This window comes from Chlorocebus sabaeus, chromosome 12, assembly GCF_047675955.1.
Source record: "Chlorocebus sabaeus isolate Y175 chromosome 12, mChlSab1.0.hap1, whole genome shotgun sequence".
NCBI lineage: Eukaryota > Metazoa > Chordata > Mammalia > Primates > Cercopithecidae > Chlorocebus > Chlorocebus sabaeus.
Genome location: NC_132915.1, coordinates 27,471,039 through 27,483,284, shown reverse-complemented (window position 1 = coordinate 27,483,284; position 12,246 = coordinate 27,471,039). Strand labels below are relative to the sequence as shown.

The 12,246-nt window shown below is 41.1% G+C and overlaps 1 protein-coding gene and 1 long non-coding RNA gene across 3 annotated transcripts in view; one reads left to right on the top strand and one right to left on the bottom strand.

The window, feature by feature from the left end:
• MAMDC2 (MAM domain containing 2) overlaps positions 1-12,246 on the top strand; it is a 182,478-nt gene that overhangs the window by 101,230 nt on the left and 69,002 nt on the right. The window lies entirely within an intron of this gene.
• Positions 7,711-12,246, bottom strand: part of LOC140712920 (uncharacterized) — a 105,926-nt gene continuing 101,390 nt past the window's right edge. The window contains exons 2-3 of the long non-coding RNA XR_012094764.1: positions 8,657-8,737; positions 7,711-8,451 (exon numbers count right to left, since the gene is read on the bottom strand). This is a non-coding gene — a long non-coding RNA (uncharacterized lncRNA). The remainder of the gene's footprint in view (positions 8,452-8,656; positions 8,738-12,246) is intronic.

The window sequence follows — 12,246 nt, the reverse complement described above, 5'->3', positions numbered from 1 at the left end:
CTTTTTATTTGTATGCAAATTAAGTAGATAGTGTTGTAAGTATTCCTTGCATAATTCTATCAGTCTTTGATCACCTAACTAAATTGAGATATAATGCTCAGCTCCCTGGATGAGCGAGGAAGCAAACAGGTGTTTCTGGTACCATGTTTCTACCCTTAGCTTAGACTCTTGCTCTTTAAGCTCATTGCCTAGACAATATCAAATAATTTTTGAATGAGCCTTTCTTCCTATAAATGTCATCTTATAGATGGACTCTTGCAGCAGCATTATTGAACTTCCCTCTTCAATTTATTAGTCCTGGAGAAATCCAAGTTTCTCTGCACCTCTTAGGGATCCCAAAGGCCTAACTTGAGTTCCCATCACCAATTATTTAACTCTTGCAAGTATAGTAATACACACACACACGCATGTACACACACACATACACACACACAAGCAAATACCAGAGTCCCACAATCAGGGGTGCACCAAAAGTAATGGAATCTTTGTTACACTCTATGTCCTATTATGCTGATTTTTTTTAAAAGGAGGATATAATAAGCATTTATTCATTTGGCTTTATTTATTTATTTATTTATTCATTCATTTTCTTTACTCACCCAGTGTTTATTAGGTACATGCTCAGTACAAGGAATATAAAAATGAGGCTCAGATCCTACCCTTGAGGAAGAAGAGATCACAGATGGTAGAAGATTAAGATACATAAGCAACTAACTACCATGCAATGTCATGTAAAGCCCACGGAAGGGCTACATAAAAAGACAGAGGAGTAGTTTTACCAGTTGCTGTAAAAAATAATGGCAAATAGAGACCCAGCTGAGCCACTGTTTAGATGGTTAAAATTCAGGCCATGCTGGATTCTGACTCCTGCTCATCACTCCACTCATCTCACCCCACCCCACTTTATCCTCTATTAACAAACATGGGTTGTTTAGGAATCTGCCCATTCCTTTATAGTGAGTCTCTGCTTATACCTGAATTGGTGCACACCTCCTAGCAGATAACGGTGCCCCTGGGAATTTGCCCTTTTCTTTTCTGGAGGCCAGCTACCAAGCCGCCCAGCAACTGCACAGTTCCCCACAACCACTTAGGGAAAAATGGATCTAGACCCAGTGGGGGCAGAAAAGTTCTTACAGCACTCAGAAAGAACGAGTTATGGATTCAGCCCCAGTGCAGATGAGGAGACAGTACAGTTCAACACTAGAAAACTCTGGCTACCTGTCTCAAAGTGGCCCTTAGTTCTTGGCAGGTCCCTGTTACACAGAAATAGCTTCTCAGAGAGTAAAAGAACCATTTGATATCCACCATAGAAGCATGCATTGGGTAAGGCAGGAAACTGAAGTTCACTTACTTATATAACATATACAGGTTGAAATAAACATACAAAAATATATTTAAGACAAGGGATAAAATGAGAAGTCAGAGTTTCCCTCACTAGTCCCTACTGCTGAACTCAAAATTCTACTTCCAGCCAGGTGTAGTGGCTCACACAACACTCTGGGAGGCTGAGGCGAGTGGATCACCTGAGGTCGGGAATTCGAGACCAGCCTGGCCAACATGGCAAAACCCCATCTCTACTAAAAAAATTACAAAAATTAGGCAGGCATGGTGGCATGTGCCTGTAATCCCAGCTACTCATTAGGCTGAGACAGGCGAATTGCTTGAACCCAGGAGGTGGAGGTTGCAGTGAGCCAAGATCATGCCACTGCACTCCAGCCTGGGCAACAGAGCAAGACTCCATCTCAAAATAAACAAACATTAAGACTAACTGCTTCATTTGGCTGGGTGTGGTGGCTCACACCTGTAATCCCAGCACTTCAGAAGGCCAAGGCAGGCATATCACCTGTGGTCAGGAGTTCGAGACCAGCCTGGCCAACATGGTGAAACCCCATCTCCACTAAAAATACAAAAATTAGCCAGGTTGGGTGGTACACACCTGTAGTCCCAGCTTCTCAGAAGGCTGAGGCACAAGAATCGCTTGAACCCGGGAGGTGAAGGTTGCAGTGAGCCAAGATCGTGCCACTATGCTCCAGCCTGGGTAACAAAGCAAGATTCCATCTCAAAATAAATAAATAAATAAATACATATTTAAAATTCACTTCCACCTTTTGTTTTTCTGATGGTTTTTCTTCCTGATTCACTGATGGCTTCCTCTATAACTCTAAATATATTTCCACCTCCATTTCTTGATTCATTAACCTTAACTGTGTTGGCTGACTCCCTACTATGAAAGAGAAGGAACTTATACTATTCCTTCTATTCCTTGTGCTTTTCTCTCTCTTCCTCATAATTTTTAGTTTTGTTTTTATTTTGAACATTTTTTCTTGGTTCCCTTTACAACTTTAATATACTAAACCATCTATTTTTGGGTCCATAACCTTTAGATAGTGTCTCTTGACACCCCACCATGTTAAAATGAATAAATCTCCCCGACCCCGCATTTCCCTTCACCTCTCTTACCCCCTTGACTTCCCAAATTCTCCCAGATATACAGTTACTGAACTTTCACATTGTTATGGCTTAGAACATTTATATTTCTACAGTTAAGCCTTCTGTGCTTTGCTTATGGCATAATTTCCCTATGAAGGCCCCCTTGGCATTTTGAAGAGGACAGTTGTGCCTTTGTGGTGAGAACATTTCTCACCTTCCTGGATGTTTAGCATCTGTGATTACTGCAAAAACCAAAATTATTTCCACACATTTCCAAATGGTCCTAGAGGTGTCATCCTATCCTTGGATGAGAACCATTGGTCTTTAAATTGAATCTGACAATTGAAATTAAAAACCATCCTCACCTGCCATTCATTCTTGCTCCCCTGCAATCTGTCTCTGTCCAGCAGTAGAGTTATCAAGCTGCAACCCTCCCCTGCAGGGACCCTTTGGCTTCCTTTTGCTCTTAGAGAAAAGGCATGCTCTAGCATCAGCCACCTCCCCAGGTTTACGTCTTGCATTTTCCATTGTAATCACACTGAGCAATCAGTTCCTGGACACACTCTGCTCTCTCCTACCTTATATTATTGCATTCCCCGTTGCCTCTGCCTACATGCTTCTTATTTAGATCTCAGCTTAAACCTCACTTCCTCAGAGAATCCTTCTTTGACCCCACTCTCCGTGCCTATACAGCATGGAGAGGTTAGGGTTCCCTGGCATCCTATGCTTCCCTTCCATCATCGTGGAGACAGCATAACACAGTGATTAGGAGAATAGACACAGCAATCTCTCTAGTTTTAAACCCCAAGTCTGCCACTTGCTAGCTTTGCAATCAGTCAGTTTTCTTAATTTCTCTCAATTTTCCATCTGGGACCAAAAACCTAGCAATGTAGTTGGCACTCAGTTGGTGCTCACTAATTGTCTGTTGACTGATTGTCACATTCTGACTTTTGAGCAGGGATTATTCACCTTCATTAAAATCACCTGGGGAGGGCCAGGTATGGTGGCTCACACCTGTAATCCCAGCACTTTCAGAGGCAGAGACAGGTGGATTACCTGAGGTCAGGAGTTGGAGACCAGCATAGCCAACATGATAAAACCCCATCTCTACTTAAAAATATTTTAAAAATTAACCGGGCATGGTGGTGCATGCCTGTAGTCCCAGCTGCTTGGGAGGCGGAGGCAGGAAAATTGCTTGAGCCCAGGAGGTGGACAGAGGTTTCAGTAAGCCAAGATTTGTACTCCAGCCTGGGTGACAGAGCGAGACTCCATCTCAAAAAAAAAAAAAAAAAAAAAAAAAAATCACCTCTGGAGCTTTATAATGCTGATGTCCAAGTATTACCCCAAACCAAGGAAAGCAGACCCTGAGATGGAGACTTATTTGCAGGAAGTTTATGAGGTTTGCTCTTGGGATCACCACTGAAGGAAGGGAAGGAAAGGAAGCAGGATCAGGCGATCAGGCAGGAGAAGCTGTCAGGCTGCAGTGTGTTCTCAAGGAAGGCTTCAGCTGACCTACAGGGAGCTCTGAAACTGGTATGGCCTTTCAGAGTTGTCCTGGGTTGAGCAATGTTGTCTTTACAGTCCCATATTGATTGGTCATTGGATGCTGGCTACCTCAGGAAGAGGGTATTGCCTTGAAATGCCCGGCAACTTTCCACAGATGACTAACAAGTCGAGTGCTGTCCACTGGCTACACTTTCAGCAACTGGGAGAATAAGCCCTTCATTCCTGAAGGATCAGTTGGGTGGTGCATCTACTATACTGATTAGGTCAGAATCTTTTGGTGTGGGGCCTGGGAATCAGTATTTTATAAAGTGCACCAGGGTATTGTAACATCCAACATAGAGAACTATTGCTCTGAATAACTACAATAAAAGCAGAAAAGAAGAGAGCAATAAGAAAGACCGTGCGTTTCAGGCTCATGTGCAGCTGAGTTGCACTGAAACCAGGCATGGTAGCCCAGCAGATTCTGTGGTAGCCAACGCCTGTGCAAGGATATGTCTGTGTAATGTCCCTGCCCAGGTCCCCCTCCCTGAAGTGCTGGGAGATGTTCCTGTGACCATACAGCTGGGTAGGAACAGAGTTAGATGAATGGTCTTCCTGCCCTTAGGTAGCTTTTTCACTGTGAGTGACTCACCCCTGTCAAAGCTTCAGAGATCAAGAGTTTTCCAGAGTTATGACACCCAAACCTAAGCTATTGTTTTCCACATGTGGTTTCTGTCCACAGAGAGTACATGTTTCTCCAAAAATTCTTGCCATTGAGAAAGGAGTTTTCAGTCACAGAGCATCCAAATAAGCATACGGCCAACACTTACCAGCTGTTACAGTCTGTCTGGAAGCTTCATATTGGCTGTTCTGGATGGTTTAACAACTCAGTATCGACTTTACTTCCAAACTGATGACAGTTTAAGAGATTTTTCTGAACCTATTGAGCTTAGCATACATTTTTTAATAGTTGGAATTTCTAATGACTGAGTCCTGAAATGAACTTGCTGGAACTTCTAGAAGGTTCAGAGTTCAACCTGGGTCAGAACAAGGAACAAGCTGGCCATTTATCAAGTACCTACTTTGTGCTGGGCAGCACATGCTCTCTTGTTTAGTCCTTAATACGCTACAATAACATCAAATTTAGGGGAAGAAACTGAAGTTTCAGGAAATTTAAATAGTTTGATTCCTCCTGTTTCATTGCCACTCTTCCCCAAATTCCAGACGAAACCCTTCAGTGACACCCCTAAAATTCATCTCAAACATCTCCACTTCTCTCTCTCTCCAGCCACCACCCTAGTCTAAGCTGCCATCATTTCTTAAACGACTTCAGTATCTTTGTAGCTGGATCTTCTCTTCCACCTTACTCTCTCTATACTCCAGAGAGAGATGCAGCAGCCAGAATCATTTCTTTGAAATGGAAATCAAATCTTGGCCCTCCCCTGTGTGTAACTGTTCTATGGCCTTCCGAATAAAACTTCATCCCATACTGTGGTTTTTGAGGTCCTGCACAGTTGGATCACTCCCGACTTTGCTGGCTTCATCTGCTTTCATTCTGCCACAATCAGAGTCCCAGAGTCCACATAGTCACGTGGGCCTTCTCTCTGTTCCTTAAGTCCCAAGGCCTTTCCTGGCCCAGGGCCAGTGCTCTGCACAGGGCTGCCTCCTTCCCCAGCCATTCCCATATCAAGCTGGCTCCCACGCTTCTATCCCAGGTCAAGTGCTTCCTCTCAGAAAGGAACATTCCTGACCGCCGCGCAGTTTATAACCACTTTCTTCATACCCAGATTACTCCGCATTAGTTTGCCCAGTTTATTTTGTGTAGAACATTTATCCCAACCTGAAATGATCTCATTTGTTTGTTACTTGTTCATTGTTCATCTCTTTTCCTGTGAAGATATAGCATTCATGAGGACAGGGACCTTGTCGGTCTTGTTCATCTCTGTATCCACAGCATCTAGCACTGTGCCCTGGTGCAAAGTAGGTCATGAGTAAAATTCTGTTCAATACATTTTGTTTGGTACCTATGTGGTCAATGAAGGAATAAAAGAATGAATGAGTAGACTTTCTAAGGTTGGGAAGTGGCAGAGCTGGGGTCTGAATCATGGTCTAGTCAACTCTGAAGCCTGCCTTTTAGTGCAGGGTATCTTTGGGTGGCCAAGATCTCTCTCCAATCTTGGGGAAGGCCTGTTCTTGTGCACCTGGAGAAAATGAGGTTCCTCAAGCCTGCCTTGGGGTATAGGTACCTTTTGTTATTTAATTCTCACAATACTCCTGTGAGGGAAGTAAAGTATTTCTTTTCAATGTCCTTGACATTTTAGAATGCAGTCTAGCTCAAGGTCTCCCAGATGATCTAGTAGAAACAAATGCCTAAACTAAGAGCCTGGCACACATGTGTCACCTGCCTATGCTTTGTGACCTCTGAACCCATTTCTAAAGCACATCAGGTGTGATTCTTCAGGGCCCAACTCAAAGACAGGACCTATTTTCATGAACATTATTTCCACCTCTCAGTGAGTTGTCACACGGGACCAGAGCGGAGGTGAGTGAGCAGCAGGCCATGCAGAACTGTAAAGAAGTCCAGCCATTCAGCTTTTCTCCTCTTATTTCCCTCACTCTTGATGGCTGCCTTCTGCCTCCCCTGTGCCTTTCTGATGGCCTCCCACTCTGGATGTTGCTTTACCTTGCTTTCTCCTATTTGCATTTACCCAACCTGTTTTAAGGACAATGGGCTGATTATTAATACCCCTTGCTATCTTCCCTGGGTAGTTTAATCTTTGGCACAAACTATAGGGATGAAGCAATGCTAAGAGTTTCCCTTAGACCATTCTAGCAAAGTAGCCTTTTAGACAGATTCTGTGTGATATTATCACAGCTGCCAACAACAGGCTGTTGTTGAGCACTCTCCAGCACTTCATTTGATGCCACAGCTCCCTAGGAAGAAAGCAGTCCAGCACCATTTAACGGATGAGGAACGCTCAGGCAAAAAATTAAGGACATTGTTCAACATTACACAGCTATTAAGTGGCTAAACTGAGAAGCAAATCCAGGTCTTTTTGACTCTAGAATTGATGCTTTTTACACTAAGCCTAGTGTAAAAAGCTTCCTAGCCCTTACCTGGCTAACATCAAAAGTATAGGATCAGGTGAGAAGGGGAGTCCAGCCCTAACTCAGGATTCCTGAAAAAAATTTAGACTTTATTTTTAACCTTCTGGTGTTTTAGTTTAGAAATAACTTTGACTCCTAGGAGGGGTCAAAATTCAAGGTGCTTTAACATAGACAAAGGAAAGCTGTGGGTTACAGGAAAATGTAGCATAATGCATAAGACACTTGGCTGTGGGTTCACTGGCACTTATGGCATTACAGTTTGAGCTAGTTATGTAACCTTTCTGAGCCTTACTTTTCTTTCATGTGTAAAATGGGTATACCAGGAGTATACCCATATATCCATAGTATATGGTAAAGACCAAAGACAATGCATCATATAAAGTTCTTAGCATAGTACCCACACATATCATTTATTAAATCTAGCTGAGCAGAGAGAGAAAGACTAATGAATGTTTTTTTCTTAGTCCTGATCCTCATAAGGTTTTATAGACAACATATCTTTAATACATGCATAATTCTATACCCTGATTTTTGCTGTGAACTTCTTTAAACTAAAAATCAGGTCAGAGTTAAACCTTTATTTTAACAAGATGAGACTTTCTTAAAGAAATGGCTGCTTTTATACAATTATAAACAGCTTACAATAATAAAACTTTATTTAATGTTTTAAGAAACATTTTGAAAAAGGATGAATCATGAAATGGTCCTCTGGATCTGTTTTTCCTCTTTATGAAATAGAGAGCAGGTGAGACTTTCACACATTAAGGAGGATAATGAGGAGAGAGAACAATTCAGTCCAAAACACTTTTCCTAAAGGCCAAATATTAGGAAAGACTAGAGAGTGATGGTCAGAAATTCCATAACAATGGACGCAAACATTAGCCCTTATATATTCAAATCCTTAGTTTATCTTTATGCTTGGTCACCCATGGCAGCATACATATTAGATCCTGCAATGTCTTCTGGCCTGAAGCTAGCCTTTCCTTTAACAAAGATCGTTCAGTGGTCTGTTAATTAGAAGCACTGAGAGGAACGTGATATTGTATTCATTAAATATTTCTTTTGGAGAAAAATTGTTAAACAGTCCAAAAATGAAAATGACTAAAGGTATTCCATTTCACTGGGATCAGGCTTAATAATCAGCCCAGCAGTCATTAAAATCTTCATGGTAAATCCTTTTAAGTCTGTATCTTTACTCTGTCATAGGACTAAAAAAAAAAAAACTTCAATAGTCATTTACATATTTGAGAGAAAGCCCCCATCTAACCAGTTTTTAAAAATATAAATACATACTTTTTTTTCACTAGGTGAGAATCTTGTGTCAGCCCTTCTCATCTTCTGTCCCATGGAGCACAAATCCCTTGAGATATTTCACGGAAAAAGAGTTCTGTTGTCAGATGAGTTTGCAGAACTTGGCAGACTGGATCTCTACTCCACACACGAAGATTCACAAAGCACAGTAACATATTAGAAACTCTCAATAAGGTCTACATTAAAGAATCCAGTTTAACCTTGTTAAAGGGTGGCAGTTATATCAAAGCAATTAACCTAGAACCTTTGTCTTGTATAGCACCTATCACCATCATACTACTCTCATAGCACTTAATGCATTATGTTGAAATTGTCTACTTACCTATCTCCTTAGATGTAAGCTTCTGGAGAATACGGCTCCATTTTTTTTTTTTTTTCTTAATTCCTAATGTCAATGCAATTTCTGGAACAGAATGGGTTCTCCTGTTAGTAACGCACTAAATAGTTAAGACAGAAAACTGTACTATGAATGAATAGGTGTTGATGGTAAGGAAGAACATAATTCCATCAAAGGAAAAAGGAAGATTAAATGTTTCTGCCTTTGGATAAGATAAACTGTAATCTCTTATAGCATAGCACCTGAGCAATTTGACCTACAAGGGATTTTAGTGTGAATACTTAAAACCAGGACTACCTGGCTAGAGTGAATATTAGCACATTTATGGACATGTATATGCTGAGTCTGATTTGGAGTGTGTGTGTGTGTGTGTGTGTGTGTGTGTGTATGTACATATTTTTTTTTCCAGACAGGGTCTCTGTTGCTCAGGTTGGAGCATGTCTGTTGCTCAGATTGGAGTGCAGTGGCACGATCATGGTTCACTGCAGCCTCCGCCTCCTGGGCTCAAGCAGTCCTCCCACCTCAGCTTCCCAAGTAGCTTAAGTACAGACCCAGCTAATTTATTTTTCATTTTTTGCAGAGACAGGGTCTCACTAAGTAGCTCAGGCTGGTCTCAAACTCCTGACCTCAAGCTGTCCTCCCACCTCAGCCTCCCAAAGTGCTGGGATTACAGGCACGAGCCACCATGCTTGGCCTCTTTTGGAGCTTTTTATGATGGTATTTACTAAAACCAAGAGCTGTGACTTTTCCCTTTGAAACAGCTTCCCATTCTTACATTGTGCCTTTACCTATTTCCAAGAACTTAAATCAAGTTTTACCAGCCCCCGTGCAAATCCCCTGATCCTTTCCCTGCCCCACAACACAGCTTATCCAGCCTCCATTCTGTGATCATGGTCAATGATGTAGTTGCTTCCACGTGATACCCTCCCCACCTGCAGGTCTTCCTGGCTTCTCCACCTTGGTCTTCCTAATGCCTGGAAACCCAGGGTAGCTTTCATCTTTACCCCAGTCTTCTCAGCACAGCTGGAGAAAATAAGACTAATCTCCACTGTCCCCTCCATTCTGCTGGGAATGCCTTTTATGCATCTCATCTCTCGTTGACTTTTCCTCATCCCCCATCCCAGATGTTCAGATCTATTTTCACTTACAAATTTCCAACTTGACCCTCCCTGCCTCATTCTTAGGATATGATCTCATGGGTTCATCTCCCAAAGGATAAAGGCATCCAACACAAGCTCCTTCGGTTCTGTTCCTCTCTGAATCTTCACCTGCCTCTCTTCATCTCCTGATCAATCTGACAAAGAAAGTATTATCCTTGCTCTTCATCAAAACCAACCTGCCCATCTAGGAATTTGATCTGACCTTCCTGCCTCCTCTGGGAACTTATTTCATAAATTATTCCCTCTCTCATAAATCTTCAATCTCCATTAGTCCTTTGCATACTGCCAATATATGTTAGTCTCCTGCATTTGACACAACAATAAACCTTCCTTTCATCTCAGTACCCATTTAAGCTGCCAATCCCTACCATTCCTCGGCCTCCAAACTTCTGGAAAGATGTATCTTCAATTATTGTCTTCATTCCAGTGTGGCTTCTCATTCCTCAAATCCTTGTCTTCTGCCCTCTGCCTTCCTCCTCCAATGCTTCCTCAGCATTTATCAACCGCAAAGTATATCTCATTGATCTTGTTGCAGAAATCATTATACAAACCCAAGGAAGTCCTATGCTTCTCTCAATGACCACCTCAAATGCTTCCTCCTCTTTGAATCTTTTGTAAGTCATTGACTTGGGTTTTACTTGTTGGAATGGTATTTGTGTAATGAAGGAGCTCTAGTTGAGGAATATAAAGAGTTGGCCTGACTCTAGCATTTACTATGTAAATCAGAATGTCATGTCACCTTTATATGAAACAAGGACATGTTTCAAAATGACCTCTAGGTCTCTTCTACTTCCTGTTATATTTTTGGCATCTTAATAGTAGAAACTGTGTTTTAATATTGTGCAACACAGCCCTTGCTGGTAATTTTCTCTATTCCTTCATTTTCTCTTACAAAAATTTTTCCCTTTTAGGAAAAAAAAGTTGAAATTTAAGTCTTTGATTCAAATTTCCACTTTTAAAATCTTTTTAACTGTGCCCTTACAGAATGAAAATATGACTACATGTAAAATACCTAGGGCTCTGAAGTTTTAAAGGCAGCCCTAGAAGTTCACTCAAATAGAAGAGCAAGTCTAGAAAGTTTCTGTAGAGATTTATAAATAGTTGGCTATTTAACAGCAAGACACCCTGCTATAAAGAGATTAAGGAAGCAGAAAACCAATGTGTAGACAAGATTCACGAGAGAAGGTGAATTTCCTATCACATTTCATGATGTCTGGGAACACGGGAAGAGAACTGCTTCTGGATATTAATGTCCCAGCATTATTAAAGCAGAGCAGCTGAGAGCAAAGTAGAAATAGAAAGGCCATTAATTGCTGACAAGATAATCAACACATTATAGAGCACAAAAAGGTGGCTTTGTACCAGAACAAGGAAAATTATACTGTCAAATGGAATAAGTTTTCATGTCAAAGAATAAAGGAGCTAAGTATGGAAAAGGAACCTACTCTTGAGTTTTGCAAGCTAAACTCAGCATCATTTATGAGTACAAGAATTCTACATTGCTTTAAATATGAGTAAGGCAGCCTGAGATATTCTTGTTTTCCTTCTGTTTCATTTTCTTTCAGTTATTTGTTGAGACCTTCTGTGTTTCATGCCAACTTATGAGAAAATTACTGGCAAGATAGATTAGCACAACTGGTAGTTGCTGACACATAGTTTACACGAACATAGTGTTTATGTCAGTCCATTCTTTCATGACTTTTCTGACTAATTTCATGGAACATTGTTGGATCAGCAATTTGTTCTCACAGCAATATGGAGACATCTGAAAAGACAGACCAGGCATTCTTTCCCTACAGTTTTACTAATAAGCTTAATTAGGCAAACATGTATTCCAAAGTTTGTTTATGAACCTGAAAATACCACTTCCCTTCTCCACTTCCAAACTTCTATCTTGTGAATATTTCACAGACTTAAAATCTCTGCATTTTAAAGAAATATTGTCCTAAATTCTGGGTGATGCCACATTATTTTTTGATGCTCACATTGAGATTTTCTGGGGATCCTCTGGTTTTCTGAGCTCACAGAACAAATAAGTATTTGCTGGCCTCTAGAGCTACAAGCTCAACTCACGCGATTAGAAATTGACAATTCACACATTAATAAAGTCTCTAATTTCACCAGAGGAAACATACCTTATTTCCTTTTGCATAGATATCCCTACCTTTCCCTCCTTCTCTTGTATATCTTTCTCTGGATATTTTCTGCACTATCTGTTTAGCTCTTACTTCTAGTAGAAGTCTCTCTCCAGTGAGTCCACAAATCACTTCCCTCTGGCATATCCCACCACATCACTGACAGTCCATGAGCTTTTACTTTTTGTGTAGTATCAGGTTACATGTGTATCTATACAATGCTCAAAGAGAAATCACTATTTGTGGCCCTCCCATTTCATCTCAATCTTCAAACCAAGAC